The sequence below is a fragment of the Charadrius vociferus genome, unplaced genomic scaffold (assembly GCF_000708025.1).
Source record: "Charadrius vociferus isolate BGI_N301 unplaced genomic scaffold, ASM70802v2 scaffold67, whole genome shotgun sequence".
NCBI lineage: Eukaryota > Metazoa > Chordata > Aves > Charadriiformes > Charadriidae > Charadrius > Charadrius vociferus.
The window spans coordinates 2,958,598-2,963,811 of NW_009649485.1; the positions used below are offsets into that span (position 1 = coordinate 2,958,598).

At 45.9% G+C, this 5,214-nt stretch overlaps 1 protein-coding gene across 1 annotated transcript in view; it reads left to right on the forward strand.

Moving 5' to 3' along the window:
• Nucleotides 1-5,214, forward strand: part of VGLL4 (vestigial-like family member 4) — a 90,168-nt gene that overhangs the window by 36,516 nt on the left and 48,438 nt on the right. The gene's annotated exons all lie outside the window — the stretch shown is intronic.

A 5,214-nucleotide genomic window follows, 5' to 3' on the forward strand; every position in this document is an offset into this window, starting at 1 on the left:
CGGAACCCCCCCCCTTGCCCTGCTGGCTACGCTTCTTCAGGTGCAGCCCGGGATGGGGTTGGCTGGCTGGGCTGCCAGTGCACGTTGCCAGCTCATGCTGAGCTTCTCATCAACCAACACCCCCAAGTCCTTCTCCTCAGGGCTGCTCTCCAGCCAGTCTCTGCCCAGCCTGTATTTGTGCTTGGGATTGCCCCGGCCCAGATGTAGGGCCTTGCACTTGGCCTTGTTGCACTGCATGAGGTTGGCTTGGGCCCACCTCTCCAGCCTGTCCACATCCCTCTGGATGGCATTGCTCCCCTCCAGCATGCGGACCACTCCACACAGCTTGATGTCATCAGCAAGCTTGCTGAATTGAAATTGTAGAACTCCTCCATGCTAATTGTCTACCTTGACTTTGGCAAGGCTTTCGACACTGTCTCCCACATCATCCTCACAGGAAAGCTTAGGAAGTGTGGCTTAGATGAATGGACAGTGAGGTGGATTGAGAACTGGCTTACAGATAGAGCTCAGAGGGTTGTGGTTAGTGGTGCAGAGTCTAGTTGGAGGTTAGTAACAAGTGGTGTCCCTCAGGGGTCAGTACTGGGCCCAGTTTTGTTCAACATATTCATCAATGATCTGGATGAAGGGATAGAGTGTACCATCAGCAAGTTTGCTGATGACACAAAACTGGGAGGAGTGGCTGACACGCCAGAAGGCTGTGCTGCCTTACAGCGTGACCTCGCCAGGCTGGAGAGTTGGGCAGAAAGAAACCTGATGAAGTTCAACAAGGGTAAGTGTAGGGTACTGCACCTGGGGAGGAATAACCCCATGCACCAGTACAGGTTGGGGGCTGACCTCCTGGAGAGCAGCTCTGTGGAGAGGGACCTGGGAGTCCTGGTGGACAACAGGATGACCATGAGCCAGCAATGTGCCCTGGCGGCCAAGAAGGCGAATGGCATCCTGGGGTGCATCAAGAAGAGTGTGGCCAGCAGGTCGAGGGAGGTCATCCTCCCCCTCTACTCTGCCCTGGTGAGACCGCATCTGGAGTACTGTGTCCAGTTCTGGGCTCCCCAGTTCAAGAAAGACAGGGAACTGCTGGAGAGGGTCCAGCAAAGGGCAACAAAGATGATTAGGGGACTGGAGCACCTTTCTTATGAGGAAAGGCTGAGGGACTTGGGTCTCTTTAGTCTAGAGAAAAGAAGATTGAGGGGGGATCTTATTAATACATACAAATACTTAATGGGAGGATGCCAGGGGGATGGGAGTAGTCTTTTTTCAGTGGCGCCCAGTGATAGGACGAGGGGTAATGGGCATAAACTTGAACATAGGAAGTTCCATCTTAACATGAGAAGGAACTTCTTTACTTTGAGGGTAGTGGAGCACTGGAACAGGCTGCCCAGAGAGGTGGTGGAGTCTCCCACTCTGGAGACATTCAAAACCCGCCTGGACGCTGTCCTGTGCAACCTGCTGTAGGTGACCCTGCTCTGGCGGGGGGGTTGGACTAGATGATCTCCAGAGGTCCCTTCCAACCCTGACCATTCTGTGATTCTGTGATTCTGTAATGCCAAGGACCAGCTGTCAAAATAGTTATCTGGCCTCCTGGTTTTCACAATGGTGATTTACATACTCATTAGAACCACCTTTTTCTTTCCCTTCTGTTACAGTACTTCTGTGATAAGACATTCTTGTGTCAAGGCTGAACGAGTTTTCTGTGTTAAAGTGAATCAGCAGATCACTAAGAGGTTGAACTATCTCATCTGCCATGTGGGCTATGGATTTTTTACTTTGATGTGAAGTCCACGGTGGTTCAGACAGACGCATGTGGATTTTCACTTACCTCTAGGGGATGCTGTTGTGTTAAAAGTGCTAGTGTTTTAAACATTTTATGTATAGATACGGGTATTTGTCTGCCTTCCAGAAGAAAAGCACGTGCAGTCCTATAGGAAGTACTCTCTAAGAGAAGCTGAGATACTACAGCACATAACTGTGTTTGCAACTATCCATGTGTAGAGTGAACAGAATGAAAGGTCCTGGGGTGATGTTAATAGCTTGTTTTTCTGTGTATGTTGCATCTAACCCGCCGATGCATTGATTATTGATTTCAGTTCAGTGGAAGGTATCTCAAACTGGTGATGTGTTTGAATCAAGCAGTTGGGAATCCTTGGCTGTCAGGAACAGAGTACTTCCCAGTGACCCTGTCAGTATTTAAGGTTAACGTCTGCTGGACTTGAATTTATTGAGCTAAGTTTTCTTTCAAAAAAAGGTTTCCTATGAATGGATTTTGGTTTTAGAATGCCTGAGATACGTTTACATGGGTGATTCCCCCCCTCTATTCTTTCACTAGGCATTACCTTACTTTCAACATAGATATTTTAATTTAGAAATTCATAAAGCTCTCAGTGTTTGGTACCAGTTTAGTATTATTTAATGTGAAGCATCTAAGTTGTTCATTATGCAACATTTCACAAGTGTTAATCATAGCGTATTCTGTACTGCTGAAAACCATTCACAATAATAGAGAGATCGTTACTGTCTAAAAACCTGTAGACCAGTGACTACTGGTCTAATAAAGAAAACTTAACTACTTTATTAGTGTCTAGACAGCAATACTGAGCAGTCAGTGATTGGCAGACAATACTCAACCTTGCTTTTCCAAATAACTTGAAGAAACTCTTTGAATATAGAGGGGAATTTATATTGGACTTTGAACTCCAAGCCCTTGTGTAGCTAACGCTGCGTTACCTGCAGACCCTGTCTTGTAGAGCACTGCGCTAAAGAAGTTTAGAACTTTGCTTTCTTTTCTTCCTCATCACCTGCACTTCCCGCAAAAATTTAAGTATTTTAAATTGGAAAAATGAAATACTTCTCTCTTCTTATCCTTCCCAAGCATCCATAAAATATGTTGTATTCATGTAGATTCTCTATAGAGGGACACTCTCTATATTAAAAACTGTACATATCAGAAATGTTTTTCCCAAAAGCTTTGGCATGCTTACATGAGAAACTTGCATTTCATGCTGAAGAAATGTGCCTCTCTTCTGTTTGTTTTGTAGGTATGGATTTTTACCGCAGTTTACATCTTAAAGGATTAAGACTTTTCTTGGTGCCTTCATTAAGTGGCTGGTTTAATCTGCAGCACTGGTATAGAATATCTTTGAGTATGCACAACATGATCTGCTACATAAAACCTCTAGTCCCCCTGTTTAAAAACCATTATGTTCTTCTGTTTCTTAAAAACATTTCTCTTTCGAGAAAATACTATGCACTACTTTGGTCTGGAGATGTGTGGCTGCAACTTGTGGGGTAACAAATGCTGTGAGGCAAAAACCCAACTGCGACCTTTTTGTTAGGTACTGTCTAAGAAATGTACTGTTACCTCAGCGTTAAATACCTGTAAGTTTTTACACCATGTCGAAGTCGTAAAGATAAATAGCACTAGCAATTAGGGGAGTGCCCTTTTTGCATATAAATAATCACTAAATGCTTCTTGACCTTCATCTTCCCAGCAATGCAGAATTCCTTTCAGGTAATTTGTTTCCTTCTTTATTGAATTCAGCGCTGTTAGTGGACGTTCCCCTGCAACTGTAGCACAGAGGTAGATAACGCTTAGGACTACTTTTTGTATGTGAGGTGAGGAGAAACCTCATTTGGCTTCTAGAGAACCTTCCTTGGAGACAAATTTCCTGTTCCTACTTAGTATAGCTGGCTGAATATGAGCGGGCAGTGTGGCCAAGAAGGCCAATGGCATCCTGGCCTGTATCAGGACTAGTGTGGCCAGCTGGACTAGGGCAGGGATCGTCCCCCTGTACTCTGCACTGGTGAGGCCCCACCTTGAGTACTGAGCGAGTCCAGAGAAGGGCACCGGAGCTGGTGAGGGGTCTGCAGAACAAGTCTGAGGAGCAGCTGAGGGTTTGTTTAGCCTGGAGAAAAGGAGGCCGAGGGGGGACCTTCTCACTCTCTAAAACTACCTGAAAGGAGGGTGTAGCGAGGGGGGGTTGGTCTCTTCTCCCAAGTAACAGGCGACAGGACAGGAGGAAATGGCCGCAAGTTGCATCAGGGGAGGTTTAGGATGGACATTAGGAAAAATTTGTTCACAGAAGGGTTATCAAGCACTGGAACGGGCTGCCCAGGGAAGTGGTTGAGTCATCATCCCTGGAGGTATTTACAAGACGTGCAGATGTGGTGCTGAGGGACATGGGTTAGTGGTGGGTTTGGCAGTGCTGGGTTAATGGTTGGACTTGGTGATCTTAAAAGTCTCTTCCAACTATAACAATTCTATGATCAGTAGTAACTTTAGCTGAATTACCTAGTCTCACTGAAATATCCAGAGCATTTAAGCAGTACTTTTCAAAACACCTTGACAAAATGTCACTCCATGAGTTGCCTCTGTAATGTAATATCTTCCCCTTCTCTAACAGAGGGGAGAAAATCTCAGAGTGGAAATGAAAGTTTGTTACTGGCAGGGATGAGTTATGTGCCAAGGCAAAGAGGGCAGGGGGAGGCACGGGGAAGATTAGGACTCTATTAGCTGCTTTTGTGTGTCTTAGACCAAACTTCCTCAGTATTTATTTCACTTTTTCTGTCAAATCAGACTTCAGGTGCTGCCGAGCTGCAGGAAATGCAAACTGATGCCCATTAGGTTAGCAGACGCTTACGCCCATACAGATGTTCTGCCCTCTTATGATGAGTCATACACATCTGTGTAAGCAGCTAGAGTCTTTGTGATGAAGGCTTGGCCTGCAGAGGGGCAGACCACATCCTGAGATGAGAGCGACTGCCGTGAAAAATCTCCATCATTTGTGTCATCTGAGCTGGAGCCTTAGCAGCTGTTAGAAACGCAGAACACAGAATGTTTAACTGCTGATAGCACTTTAAAAAAATCAAATGTGATAGTGTACTGACTGAATGGTAGCAGTATGAGTGTGCGTACGCGGTACCCGTCTATATGCATACGGGTGTACCTCATTCCTTGCATTTTACTTGTCCTTACCGTGCCAGAGCTGCTGTAACAGCATTGTTCTTCACTGCAACAGTATTGGGGTATGTCTGAGGCCACGCTAGGAAATTAAGTAAACGTTTAAGAGAAAGAATTAATTTTAAACAGACGGATTTAGCTCAGTTCTCCTGCTCAGGAGCCCGACCCAAAAAGTTGCTCTCGCCCCGTGTCCAGAGGAGGCCCCTCTGCTCCCTGCTTCCCTTCTCCTCCTCCTCTTCCTCTTCCTCCTCCTCCTCCTG